We start from the raw sequence: 15,949 nt of genomic DNA, 5'->3' as shown, positions 1-15,949 counted from the left end.
CCCTAAAATGATAAAGAAATTAAATAAAATGCAAGACTTAGCATTGAAATCGAGATAAAATTGCAGACAGCTTGGTTCTGGGAGCAAGGCTTCCGAAGGTAGCGAATAGAATGACTTTAGACGAAAAATAAAGTATTATTCGGCTTAAAATAATGTATAGCATAAGTTTGTCAGACTTTTTCCTATCTTACAATGGTTGTTGAAGTCACTATTTATAGTTATACCTAGGGAACAAGGTCCTAGGATCAAGCCCCTCTTAAATAACAATAACGGGGGCCATTGATGAATATGTAACGGCACGTCATGAATGCCAAAATTCTCTATAACGAATGCGCATTTAATACTGAGGAATATTCTACAATGAATGTCATCTGGTGATAAACATTTGTTTGCTCTCGTTGATAATGTTCCCTTCGGGGTCTACCCGATATCAACCGAAGTTGTTATCTTCGATCTTGGTTTTCACTCGCTTCATCTTCTATACCCCCCCCCCCCGGTTTCACGTGTCACTCTGTTATTCGAGTATTTAATGTGAACGGATTTTACCCTTTACATTTAACCCGGGATTAAATACCAAAACACATTTGCTCTTCTTTAAAATTGTTCTTGTATATGGCCGAAATCAGGTATGCCCAATTTCCCGGGCTCGAGGTGTCTCTTGAATACCGAGTTCGGGTAAGGTCGAGTTCGAGCTCGATGGACCAGACTCGAGCTCGAAGACAGAATATAATGCCCGAGGATCGAAGTACGCGAGGAACATCGGAGCGAAGCGGGTTCGGCTCCGAGACTGTGTCGTTGTGAGTTTGTTACAGAAAGACAAGATTCTCGCCACGTCCTCAATATCATGGCGTAAATTCCAGAATATATTTGTACGAATTAGTACAAATACGTACCAGGCGGTTATACAGTTGTCCCAATAAGATTCTTTACTGTAAATGGAAATGTACCTTATTTAGGGCTCCTCTCCTATATAAAAGGGATCCCAATCATTTGTAAAGATCATCTAATCAATGGAAAAGAATATATTATCTTACTTTTTCGCTCATTGTTCATCAAAATTGTCCTTTATCTTTATTATTCTTGCTTTATTGTTCTTGGTTCATCTCGAGGTCACTAAGCTCGAGGTCGGTACCGCTTGAGAAATACTGGTTTGATTCACTTATTTCTTTCATTTATACTTCACACTTCTTGATTATTAATTGGTATTGAACTAGATCACATATCTTTAAAACCACAAATCAAATTTAATTGTTACTAGTATTTTTGAGGTAAACAGTTTGGCGCCCACGATGGGGCTAAAGACAATAGTGATTATTTCATTATTGATTCTCATAACACACGTTATTTATACACTTTTTCTCGTCAAGAATTTTTGATTCTCAGGCTGAAACATGTTTAGCTCGCAAAATGCACATGTTCATGACAACGAAGGTCTTGGAGAAAATAATAATATAGGGGTTGGTGTACCACCAATAAACCCTGGGGAAGTACCAAATATGGAACCAGTTGATGTTAGTTCACACATTGCTCTAAACGCGAATTAGGCACAGACCCCAGAGGGAGTGTACGCAGGGAAGTCCGATCTGGTGTACAAGGAACACAAGGAATGGGAGATGGGGGAATCAGCCTCCAAGTGATATTTGAGATGATGCAAGCTCAACAGATCGCCATCGCTCAACTTCAAAGTCAGAATAAGACTCCGAGTATAGTTGGACCAGAAAACATTCGGCGTGTTGAACTAGCACAAGAGAGGTCGAATGGAAATGACTCGGGGACTGACCCCACCATTATGAGAACGCTCGAAGAGCTCACCAAGAGGATCGAGTCCGGGGAAAAGAAGATTGAAGACAATGACAAAAAGGTGGAGACTTATAACTCCTGTGTTGATCAAATTCCGGGGGAACCTCCGGTCTTGAAAGGTTTAGATGCCAAAAAGTTCATACAAAAACTATTCCCTCCCAGTGCGGCTCCGATGCCCATCCCCAAGAAGTTCTGTATGCCTGATATACCAAAGTATAACTGGACAACCGACCCTAACGAGCATATTACTTCATACACTTGTGGGATCAAAGGAAATGGCTTGAATGACGACAAAATTGAATCAGTATTGTTGAAAATGTTTGGGGAAGCATTGTCGAAAGGAGCCATGATTTGGTATCACAACTTGCCTCCTAACTCTATTGATTCGTTTGCTATGTTAGCAGACGCCTTCGTGAAAGCACACGATGGGGCCATAAAAGTTGCAACGAGGAAATCGGACGTCTTCAAAATAAAACAAATGAACGACGGGATGTTGAGGGAGTTCGTGTCTAGGTTTCAGATGGATCGCGTGGAATTACCACCGGTCTCGGATGACTAGGCAGTACAAGCTTTTATGTAGGGTTTGAATGAAAGGAGTTCGATTGCGTCTCGACAATTAAAGCAGAATCTGATCGAGTATCCAGCTGTGACATCATAATCATTACCAGTCAAAGATTAGGGTCGAGGACGACGAGTTGGGAGCCCCCTCGGGCTCAGTTCATCCTAATAGGTTGGCGGCTAAGCCCCCGAGGGATACAGACGGGGAATCTAGATTCAACAAAAAATAGTATCAGCCATATGTCGATCGGAGAAACAATGGCTCGGTCGTAATGCTCCTCAAAATGATCGGAGAAATGATCAAGGTCAAAGCTCTCGGGGACTCATGAGTAAGAATGGGTTCGATAAACATACCGACACTGCTGCGGAGGTACCTTGATTATCAGAGTACAATTTCAGTGTAGATACATCAGGGATCGTGTCAGCTATTGGAAGGATCAAAAATACCAAGTGGCGCAGCCCTATACAAACCGATCCCTCTCAAAGGAATCCGAACTTGATGTGTAAGTATCATGGCACACATGGCCACAGAACCAAAGACAGTAGGTAGCTAAGGGATGAGGTAGCTCGGTTGTTCAATGAGGGTCACTGTCGTGCCCCCTTCTTCCTCGCGGAGTCCGGGTTTCGACATTCATTGGGAATAACTCATTTCCTTTTGGGAATTGGGTATTTGAATTTGAAGAGCCGCCACCTAACGGATTTAAGGTGAGTTAGGTCACCTAGAGCAAATAACTCATGAAAACCAGTTTGTATTACCAGAGATTGGGATAAAGGCTCGAAATCACCTTGAGGGGAAGGTGTTAGGCACCCCTCGCGGACCACAATGGTGGGTCCCAGTTGAACTCATTTCTTTGTGAATTAGTCATATAAACAGATTGGCAGTAGAAGCACACATATAAGACAAAAAGAATTTTAATAGATAAGCAGTATAAGAATACATATGTGAATAAAATGAGGGAAGTCTTAGGTTTGTTAGCCTATAGGATCACATTTATACAATACCCAGTAAACTTCGCTCGGATAGAGGTGTTACACGTGGCATTGGCGCACATGTCATCATATCCTTTACTACCCAATTCCCCCATCCCTCCTTGGTCATAGCCTAAAGCGTTCTTGCAACCTTAAGATGTATCCTATGCTTGCATTACCTGTCCCTTCCTTGTGTCCCTAGAGGTATTTAGGAACTTTAATTTAGGCAGTTCTAGACTATTCTAAGGTACTTAAATGAAAAAAATCTAGGCGATAGCCAAAAAATTAGGACTGTCAAGTAAAGAACAATTAAGAGGGCTCACATTTTACCTCCACAAATAGAACAAACAAATGCACGTCTCAGACATCAGTGTTTTAGACATTTGAAAAAAGTCCTAATGACAGGATATCTAGGTGAACACAAATCAGAACATATGCAAAGCTTTTATTAAAGCGAGAACCAATACCTAATCAGTTTGTCTACTGATTTTAGCGGGGCTGAATCTAGACAGTTAACAGAAGCACAATTTTTGCAGTTTACAGGATTTTTAATCGCCCTACTTGCTTGCCTAGGCGTGTATCAATACATCCTATGAGCATGATATCTAGTCGTTATTTAGAAGTATAATGAAGCAGTAAATGATTTCAGGCAGTTTAGATCCTTTAGGCATGTTGTTTAGGTGCAATGACTGATTTTAAACAATGGAAATTAAATGCAAAAATTTTAAAGCCGGACTGGCATGCGGAGACTGATTTTAAAACCACAAACGTAATGTCCAAAATGTAAGATTAATTTTACCATATAGGCATGGTTTCTAAATATTGAACATGCTGAACCTATTTATCATGACTCCTAAGTGCAGAAATTGATTTTTTTACCTATAGGCATGATATCTAAAAGTGCAAGATTGATTTTTAACCTATAAACATGGTATCCAGAATGCATACAAAACAATCAAACAACACAATGATTTCCGATTGCAAAAGCTTGGTTTGAACCCTATAGACATGATCTCTATAATGCATACAAGTGATGAACATTGCAATGTCCTGTAGGTATGGTTTCTAGGAATGTAAACACTGATTATAAAATCCTATAGGCATGATATCTACCCATTCCCCAACAAAATGTGTATAATAATCCCTCCTAGTTTACTAATTTCTCCAATATCTGATTACAAAGTAAATAATATTACAAACCAAGTGTAGAATGAATTACATGAATGATAACAGTATACTATAGGGAGCCTGGATAGGCCCAAAGCAAAACATGGGGAACCAGGCCTTCAAACAGTCTCAATTGCCACATCTCATAGTGCCAGGGAAGGTATCTTGGTGTGTCAAAGTTCCCAAGGTCCTCCAGAACCCAGGGCAGTGCTCACACCAAGGCCTCCTTAAAGGCTAAACAGCTTGTGCAGTGTGGAATAGCCAGCCCTAGTGTGTCAAAGTTCAGAGGAGTCTCATGGACTCCAAAGCAATGCTCACACTGGAGGGCAGAAACCTAAGTATTCTAGGAATTGAAGTGATAGTGATTTGCAAGAATAGTTTTGAGAAAAAAAAAACAGTTTCAAACTTTCAGGAAATCAGAAGTAAACAGAATTATTCAGTTCCTGGAACCGAGGCAAAGGTTCCAGCCAAACAAGCAGCATTCAGAAATAGGATTACTTAAGCTTATTGGCTGTTACTAAGTGACCAAACACAGAAGCAAGGCATACTAAAATCAAGCAGCCACATGTAAGGGGTAATAGGGATTGGGGAGCAAAGTATCCAGATAGGGGGGTCATGCTTAGTAGGGGAGTAGACAAGACATAGATCTAATTTTAGACATAAGTAAACATGCAAAATTTCTGAAAGCAGAACACATAGTTCTAATTAGAAAACAGGAGTCAACATGCTATTGTGGTAAACACATATATTGGCCAGGAGTGGACATAAACACATAGATTGAACATTAATAGACATGTTAGGAAACATATAGTCAGACATGCTATTGAATATATGGTTTGAACAAAAGTAGCCACATAGATTGGACAGAAACAGTCATGCTAGCAAACACATGGATTAAACAGGGGTAAGCATGCTGGTAAACACATGGATTTAAACAAAAGTAAACATGTTGATGAACATACAAATTTAACAAAAGTAAACATGCTGATAAATGAATAAATTAATTGAATGACAATAGTAGAGGCATACTAGTAAGGAAACAGAAACAGAAGGTAAAGTAGACAGGATTCAATAGCCTAGCCTTGGCTTTCAAGCGGCTAGTCAAGCAGTGATCACAAGTAGCACAGAGAGCGATGAGAGGAAAGTTTTTTTGTGTGTGTGTGAACTATTGCCCATGTCTAAGGTAGAATGAGAGTGTATATATATATATATACACTATTCGACTTATATATATATAAGTCGAATAGTGTAGGTAAATAAGGCAAGTCAAATTGACATTGCAAAAATAAGGTAATGAAGTAATCAAATAATCAATCAAGCTTGATTGGGGATAGGAAATTAGGGAATTATACCATAAATAACTCTAATTGAATTTCAAATAAGGCAAGAAGTAAGTTTACTATTCAATTAGGGTTAGAACCCTTAAATCAAGTAATCAGTTTCATAAATAAGGCAACACGGGTAATCAAAGACCAATCAAAGGGCAATCAACCCATAGATAGACAAGAGATGTCAATTAAGAAACTCAGAATTAAAGAAAACAATCAGAGATCAGTAAATTAGTTTAGTAAGCAAATGAAACCCTAGAAAATTAGACTAATCATTCAATTATTCAAACAATAACGGACAAGAGGTTGAAATAAAACACTGAATAGTCAAACAATTGGACCAGAAACATAACCATGCGAGAAAGATCAAACAAAACAAAAAAACTTCAGAAAACCTTTTGCAAAAAACGGGAGTGGAAACTCCAGATAATTAGAAAGATACTTAGGGTTGATTAGTAGCAGGAAGATTAGGAGAACTTTAAATAAATAGCCATGGAAACAGAAAGTACTTCAAACATACAGAGATTCGAACAACAGAAATCAGAGAAATCAAAAACCTAAAGTAGCGTAGTGCTAAAAATCGGTTAACAGTAGAAAAGTAAAAGAACCTTAAAGAGCAACCATGGGAAATTGAAAACACTTCAAATATGCAGAGGATCGAACAACAGATAATAAAGAAATCAAACCTAAGATAACATAGTGCCAGAAATCGACTAATAGTGAAGAAACAAGAAACTCTTTAAAGAAAAATCGACGATGAACTCAGAAACTTTCCAGATCTACAAAGATCTGGATGGATTCATGTTTGAAATGAGGGTTTTGTAGAAAGAATGAAAGGGTAAAGAGAATCCAGTCTCAAACAAGAGATTTGAACCGTAAAAGCATCGAAATAGTAACACTCACAACCATAGATGGGCTCTCAGAGAGTCTTGAACCAAATCTGGTTAGATCTCTTCGAGATCTTTCCAGGAAATCATAAGAACGAGCAACCAAGAGCCGTAGAAGATCAGTAGGATCCTTAAACGACCATGGAAATCCATGGGTCGAGTGAGAACCGAAGGGAATAGGATTAATTTTGGGTGGCGGTGGCTAGGGTTAGGTTTAGGTCTTAGAGAGACTGAGAGGTTAGGGATTCTAGGGCGGCCGTTTGTGAATAATGGCTAGGGTTTTGGGGGGTCGTTTGATTAAAATGGTAAGAAGTGATGGTGGTCGTTGATCTCTATGATCAACGACCAGGATTTAGAGGGTTTGGGGGCCGGGTAGGATTTAATTAGGCTAGGGGTAGTTGGTTTGAGCCTGGTCTTAGTGGGTTAGGGATTTGGGCTGTTTAATTTAGGCTAGGTCTGAAAATAAAAAGGGGTCATTTGTTAAATACCTATTTAATTGCTAAAATAATTTTTAAAAACAGTTAATAAATTATAAAAAATGACTTTCATGCCTAGAAATATTTTAAAATAATTACTTAATATTTAAAAATATAAAAGGCTATTTTCTGGTAAAATAATGTAATAATGCATGCATGGACTATAATTGCACAGTAATTGCAATTATAACCCCAAAAATACAAATGTAGCTCTTTGTGAAATAACTAATACTTAGTACACATGCAAATGATAAAATTAAGCCACAAAACTATTATAAAACTATTTATGATGCAATTAGTGATTGTTTATATAAATAAAAATGTTGGGATAAATTAATTAAAATCTTTTTAAAATGCGGAAATTGTAAAAAATACTAATTGATGCCAATGCATAGTTTTGAAAATATTATAGAGAAAAATTGGGTATCAACAGTCACCTTCGAGAATTTCTCAGTGATCGAGCTAAGAACCACTTCAGGGAGAGAGATGCAAGAAAATATGGGAAGGAAGAACCACAACATGTTATCCACATGATCGTAGGCGGTGTCGATGTCCCACAAAGACCTGTATTCAAACGCACCAAGGTGTCTATCACCAGAGAAAAGCGGACTCAGAGCTATGTGCCCGAGGACGCCCTATCATTCTATGATGAGGAAGTAGAAGGCGTATCTCAGTCGCACAATGAGGCCCTGGTAATCTCTATTATTTTAAATAAAATTCAAGTTAAACGTGCTCTAGTAGATCCCAGTAGCTCAACAAACATAATCAGATCGAGGGTCGTAGAGCAGCTTTTCCTGCAAGATCAAACTGTACCAGTATCCCAAGTCTTGAATGGTTTAAACATGGCAAGTGAAACAACGAAGGGGGAGATCGCCGTACTAGTAAATATGGTCGGAACCATTCAAGATACGAAATTCCATGTCATCGAAGGCAACATGAGGTATAATGCACTTCTTGGGAGGCCATGGATCCACAACGTGAGGGTAGTACCTTCGACCCTTCACCAGATGATGAAATTCCCAACAGAGTATGGTATGAAAATGGCCTATGCAGAACAACATGCCGCAAATGAGATGTTTGCAGTCGAGGAAGTGACTTCGGCACCAATGTCTTCGACCTCGAAAAAATTAGGGACCAAAGATAAGCTGGCGGCCAAATAGCAATTACCGATCCCAGTCCCGATCGAGCTGGAGGAACAGGTAATCAAGGAAGAAAAAGAGAATTTCCTTACTCATCGAACCTTCGTTGTTCCTGAAGAGTTGGACGCAACCAAATCAACGGTCGAGGAACTGGAACATGTCATACTTATCGAACACCTACCCTAGAAAAAGGTATACTTGGGAACGGGGTTAACCCCCGAACTCAGGAAAAAATTCATTCAGTTTCTTATCGATAATATGGATTGTTTTGCTTGGTCCCATCTAGATATGACAAGGATCCTACCAGAAATAACAACACATCGGCTAAGCCCAGGTTCAAACCGGTGAAGCAAAAAGAAAGCCTCAGTCCGAGGTGAAACATGCATTCATAAAGGACAAGGTAATCAAACTTCTTAAAATAGGGTCATAGGTTCTTTTCCTTGCTCAAAAAGAAAAAGGACTTCGTATGGACCCCGGAATGCTAGCAAGCCTTAGAAGAATTGAAGCGATACCTATCGAGCCCACCTTTGCTTCACACCCTGAAGGTATTTGAAAAGCTTTACCTATATTTTATAGTGTCCGAGATAACGGTAAGTGGAGTACTATTTCGAGAAGAGCAAGGTACGCAATTCCCTATTTATTATGTAAGTCGAACTCTGGGAGATGCTGAAACTAGATACCCTCACTTAGAAAGATTAGCACTTGCATTAATCAGCGCATCTAGAAAGTTAAAGCCATATTTTCAATGTCATCCCATATGTGTATTAACCACTTATCCTCTCCGAAATATCTTGCATAAGCCCGAATTGTTGGGTCGATTGGCCAAGTGGGCAGTCGAACTAAGCGGGTACGATATCGAATATCAACCCCGAACGACTATCAAGTCCCAAATCTTGGCTGACTTCGTGGCCGATTTTACGCCGACCCTCGTACCCGAAGTAGAAAAAGAACTTCTGCTGGGATCGGGTACATCATCGGGGGTATGGACCTTTTTTCATGGACGGTGCCTCGAATGTGAAAGGGTCCGGACTCGACATTGTTTTGAAGTCACCAACAGGTAGTACTATTAGACAATATATCAAAACTTCAAAATTGACTAACAATGAGGCCGAGTACAAGGCCATGATTGCAGGTCTCGAGCTAGCTAAGAGCTTGGGGGCAGAGGTCATCGAGGCCAAATGCAACTCCCTATTGGTGGTGAACCAAGTAAACAAGAGTTTTGAGGTTCGAGAAGATAGAATGCAGAGAAACTTGGACAAACTACAGGTGACGTTGCACCGTTTCAAGGAATGGACCTTGGATCATATGCCTTGAAAGCAAAATAGTGAGGCCGATACGCTTGCAAATCTGGGATCGTCGGTCGAAGAAGACGACATTGTCCCTGTAACTATCATTCACTTATCGAGATCTGTGGTCGAGGAAGGTCATGCTGAAATGAATTCCACAAGCTTGACTTGGAATTGGAGAAATAAGTATATCGATCATTTGAAAAATGGAAAGATCCCATCGGATCACAAAGAATCGAGGGCTTTGCGAACCAGGGCTGCTAGGTTCACACTTGATGGGGATGGAACATTATACAGAAGAATGTTCAATGAGCCATTGCCGGTATTTTTAGGGCCGGGGGATACCGATTATGTTCTACGAGAAATACACGAAGGTACTTATGGGAACCACTGTTGATACCCGATTTTTTCCTGTATTTTTAAATATGAAAAATACCTTCAAAATAGCGTATATATGCATATATAACTATATCCCAATGTTACATTATTTTTCCTTAATTTTTTTTTCCAAAGATTTTTAAATCAATTCAGTGCCTTATTTTATCAAGAAAAAACCAATAATTATCCCCAAAATTATCATTTTGGTGATTCATTTATTGGAGTCTCGTGTTTACACTAAAATATAGCTAAGATATTTTTTTTACATATTTTTTACAAATTTATTTAGTATTTTTAAGGTTAAAATTGCATAATTGCAATATTAGCCATTTTAGGTTTAAATTTGTCTCATATTTATAAAATGGGATCTTATATTTTTAAGTTGATAATTATATATTATAAACCATTTTAGTGCTTTCAATTTGTTTTCAGAAATTTATTTACTATTTTTCTATAAATTAAAGGAGAAAAAAGGGGCTATTTAACTTGTAGCCAAATTTGGCTTTCAAATTTAGCCTAAAATCAAACAGACCCCAACCCAAATTAAACCAGCCCAATCGCCTAATTAAACCAGCCAAAAAACTCAAGCCCAATCCCTAAATCTACCCGACCCAACCAGATTAAATCTTGGCCGTTGATCAATTTTGATCAACGGCCCAAATTCGTTCTTATCAAATTAAACCAAACGACCCCCCTAAACCCCTATCATTACTCACTCAAACGACCCCCATACCCTAAACAGTATATGTAAGTCATGCTAATTACATGCTTCTTTGTGTAAGGAGGTATATCTGAACATCTGCTTGTTATGTGCTTTCCTCAACTTGCAATACGTGTTTTGTATGTCGCCTTAGAATTTTTGCCTTTGAAACTACAAATAAGCCTAATATCCCTCCCCTTTAGGATTAGTAGTCCTAAATTCCTCCGGAACTGATAGGATTGGGACGGGTAATAGCATGCAATAAGTAACCGAGACCATTCCGTGCTTTAATACCTTAACGGGGTGGGAAGAGTAGATATGGATATGATGACCACACGATAATGTCACGTGTAGCCCTTCATTGAGGAGTGATTACCGGAAATTGCGTGGGTTGATCCATATTATTAATAAACCTAGGACCCCCCTTTCCCTTTGTTTCTTTGTTTCTTCTAAAGATTTCAAACTATTTCTTTTAAGAAAAATCAGCTTTCTTTTAGTTCTTTCCAACTTTGTTTATTTGTAAGTCATTAAGTGAAAATCCCCTCTTATTTAAAGTTTCATTTGCCTACATGTTATTTTCACCTAAATTCACAACAATAGTCTGGCCGGGAACTACGCTAGTGGATCCTGAGGGGTGTCTAACACTTTCCCCTTGGGATAATTTCAAGCCCTTACTCAATCTCTGGTTACTCAAATCAAACCCTCTTGGTGTCCTAATGCACCTTAATCATTAGGTGGCGACTCTTCAAGTCAAACACAATTCCCAAAAGGAATGAGTTATCCTCCCAAATGTCATAAACCTGATTTCGCGAGAAAAAGGGGGCGCGACAGCATGACGACTCTGCTGGGGATCTTTTAGGCTTTTACCATTTTTATACTGTTATTGTGACTTGACATTTCTTTATATGCCTTTATTTGTTTAATACCTTTAAGCATTCAATTCCTTTTTTCAACTACAAACTGACATGTCTTTTTGTTTCTTTCCTTTATTTATTTCCTTTATTGCTTTCCTTTATTATTGCTTTAAATTATGAAGAACTGTTGTATTTATTGGTTTCTTAACGTGCAAATACGTGACAACCTGCTTTAATTATTGCATAAGCATGTTTTCAACATCATATTCCACTCGTGCCAAACAAAATACCATAGCAACGCTTATAATGAGTGGTTGCGCTCTTCCAATATTATCACCCCCTAAATCTAGAAAAGACGTATTTGTGGTAAAACCAATCGATCAACGGTGTAGTCGACGGTTCCGTGCCTTTCCCCTTTGAGTTGTCCGCTTAAGGGTACCAGTCTAAAACCCCATAAAAACCTTACTCTATTTAAACTGTGCATGCATCATGGTTAAACTTAGCCGAGTCAGTTATGTTGTCCGCATAATGACTCTTTAAGATAGCCTTGTCCAAAGTCTACTGGGTTTCCCCTAAAACCCAAACGGACACTACCACGTTCTATGCATTTATTTGGAGAACTAAATGCTTTTATGCCAATTATTGATATTTAAATAGTCGAGTCTGGTGGGGGTAAGGGCCTAACCCTTTTGTCTTGCAGAAATATGAGGCACGAAGTTCCTATATTCGGCATGGTCACCAACATCCATCCAAAATTGTTAAGCTGGTGGGAGGATCTTCATTCCAGTGATCAGACTCTTGTCCAGAAATGCCTAGTAAATCTACCTTCCCTCCTAGAAGTCCAACCCAACAACAAGATCATAGAAGTTGCTACTCTATTCTGGGATTGTGATAGGTCTGTGTTCTGCTTCGAGGACATTGAAATGACACCCTTGCTAGAAGAAATATGAGGATTGGCCGATATACCATAGGAAACTCTGGGTTTGTTAATGCAGGAAAACCGCAAGGGTAGAGGTTTCCTCAAAATGATGGGTCTAAAGAAGAATCCAGACTTGACATGCTTGAAAGAGTCGTATATTCCCTTTGATTATTTGTACGAGAGGTACGGTCATAGCAAATCATACCTTACTTATCCTGACGAGTTCGCCCTCACATCATTGGGGCATATTCACCGAAGGGTCTTTGTTCTCATGTTTTGCTTCCTGGGGATGATAGTGTTCCCGATGAAGAAAGCAAGGATCCACACCAGGCTAGCTATGGTCACTAAAACTTTAATGGAGAAGATTGGTGGGCAACCATTCATTATAGTGCCCGTGATCATTGCAGAGATATGCCGAGCCTCGGAGAAGTGTCAACAAGGAGCCAAATGCTTCGAGGGATGCAATTTGCTACTCCAGCTCTGGCTCATGGAGCATCTCCAAAAGGGTGAATATCGGCAAAAAATTCAGCGAAGGGATTGGGATGATCATATAGCCTTCGATCATCCAAGGTGAATGAACTACATGCCTAACATGTTTGCCCAGCCGAAAGACGCCAAGGGGTGGTTAGAGCTGTTTGAAAATCTAACTGAGGATCAAGTACAATGGATGTTCGAGTGGTTCCCTACTGAAGAATTTATCGCCCGATCCAAGGATGCACCGTTTTTATACTGATCGGTTTGAGAGGCAAGGGTCGACAAGATGACTCACTTCCGGGCCGAATTTCAAGATGATGATAGCCCGTACAAATGCCAAGCTCATCATATGTGGCACTGCAAAATCGTCATTGGAAGGGATACCATCGAGCCATACAGATACCATGCTGGTTGTACTCCATACTATTCAGGCTGGCTGGAGGATAATCATAATGGTCTGGGTCAATTCGTGTTTGTTCGAGGTCACAAAATCATAGATAAAAAAGACGAGGCACAGGTCAAATACAATCAACTGCGCAAGGGGATTCGGGAATGTGAAAGCGAGCACCATGAGATACAAGAAGCCAACCAAAAGCTGATTGAGGAGTGGAAAGACATGGCTGTCAGTGCCAACAAGCGAGCGGGGTTTAGTGGATCTGGAAAGTAAATTTCTCAAAAGAATCGAGGATTGACAGAATGCTGAAGGAAATGAGGGCGGAGACCTAGCCAGAGCCTACCTGTTCCTGGGACTTCGCGAGTTAATAAAGCTGTCCGATGGAGCCAAAGATGCCGAGTCTGGGGAAGGTGCTTCTGGGACCAAATAGAGAGGAGTTTTTTTCTTTTTTTGCTTTGAGAAATGTAATAAGGCCAATGACCACTAGTGACATTTTATTTCCTGTTATTTAGTGTCATTTTGGGATTCGTCTACTTTTTATCAATAAAATGAGGCATTTAGCATTCTAAGTTCTCCAAATCAATTTGTTACTAGGCCCACCTCGGGCATGAAGAGGTTCCCCAAATTAGGACACGATTTACATTCTTGCACTATGTGTTTAAATATCGCAACATTTTCTTATAATCCTCACTAACTTGTTACCTTTTGTTTTTACTTTTTGTTTTATTCCCCTCCCCGAAGGTTAGTTCGTGCACTCTGGCAACATCATCTTATTCAACGAGATCCAGGGCCCCTCCACCCACTCCTCCTCTTAGTCCAGTCAAAAACAAGAACAAAGGAAAATGGAAGATTTGAACAACGCCAGAAAGGAGAACTCAACTGAACGGGTAGAGGTCACTCATGGTCATGGTACTCTGGTTCCTAGGAAAGTGCATCCCAATTTGAACAAAAGCTGCTGAAATTCCAAGAAGAACTTGATCAGGTTTGAAATCTGGCAAATCTGTCATTTTCCCTCACCACTCTGGATGCTCATTTCCCAAATGCTCAGAACCCCACACCTCCACAAAATATCCCAAAGCCACAGAACTATCCCGCTCCTCACCACCACTGCAACACCTGCCATGCTTCCAACAATACTCCATTGCTCATCCCGGAACCCCAAAACTCCACAAATGACCACTTTCACACCCATCATCACACCCCTATCTATGTGGAGACCATGCCACACTCCACCCAACCCATCTCAAGCGCACTCGAGTCTGATGATAAAGACTTGCTCATCAGGAATCTGGTTGAAGAACTCAAGAAATTGACTAGCCGAATTCAGGGCGCCGAAGGAAGTAAGGGGATTGAAGGACTGAACTACGAAGATCTTTGCATACAACCGGATGTCGAACTGCCCGAGGGGTACAAACCTCCAAAGTTCGAGATGTTTGATGGTATAGGGGATCCGAGAGTCCATTTGAGAACATACTGCAACAAGCTGGTCGGAGTAGGGAAAGACGAGAGGATCCGCATAAAACTTTTTATGAGGAGTCTGAAAGGAGATGCTCTGTCTTGGTACATCAGCCAAGACCCGAAGAAATGGTCAAACTAGGTAAGTATGGCGTTCGACTTTATGGACAGGTTCAGGTTCAACGTAGAAAATGCACCAGATGTGTTCTATATCCAGAACCTAAAGAAGAAGCCCACAGAAACATTCCGCGAGTATGCTACTCACTAGAGATCTGAAGCTTCTAAGGTGAGACCTGCCTTAGAGGAAGAACAAATGAATAAATTTTTCGTCCGAGCTCAGGACCCGCAATACTATGAAATACTGATATTGATTGAGAACCATAAATTTTCTAACATCATCAAGTTGGGTGAAAGGATCGAAGAAGGCATCAAAAGTAGTATGGTTACAAACTTTGAAGCTTTGCAAGCTACCAATAAGGCCTTACAGTCTGGTGATACGTCCAAGAAAAGGGACATAGGTGCCGTAGTGGTTGCATAGAGAACCAAATCCCCTGTCAAATACTAAACCTATCCAATGCCTCCACTTACACATCAGCCTACTCCGAACTACTAAGCACCCTCACCCTCCTACCAAACTCCACCACCCACTTATTAATCACCTCCACCTCCCACATATCAGCCTACTTCACCCAGATATTCCCAACCCGCATATGTTTACCAAGCCTACAATGCTCAACCATCCCACTATCAATCGCCTCCCACACGTCAAAACTTTCCTAGACCTCGACCAAATTTTGACCACAGACCTCCCAAATAGTATACTGCCATTGCTGAACCCATTGACCAGCTGTACGAGAGACTCAAAGCTGCTGGTTATGTCACCCCTATCCCTGCTGTAACCCCTAAGAACCCCTCTCAATGGGTTAACCCAAACAAATCCTGTGCATATCATTCTGGTATGAAAGGGCACATCATTGATGGATGCCGCTCCCTGAAAGACAAGATCAAGGCTCTCATTGACAACAAGATTATTGTGGTGAAAGAGCCCACTCTGCAATAACCCTCTGCCAGACCATAAGGGTGGAGGCGTGCACATGATTGAAGTAGAGGATGATTGGGATCCTGAGGGATCAATCGGGCTGATCGCAGAAGGTGACGACCCAAA

This window comes from Nicotiana sylvestris, chromosome 5, assembly GCF_000393655.2.
Source record: "Nicotiana sylvestris chromosome 5, ASM39365v2, whole genome shotgun sequence".
Taxonomy (NCBI): Eukaryota; Viridiplantae; Streptophyta; class Magnoliopsida; order Solanales; family Solanaceae; genus Nicotiana; species Nicotiana sylvestris.
Note: the sequence above shows the minus strand (reverse complement) of the source record.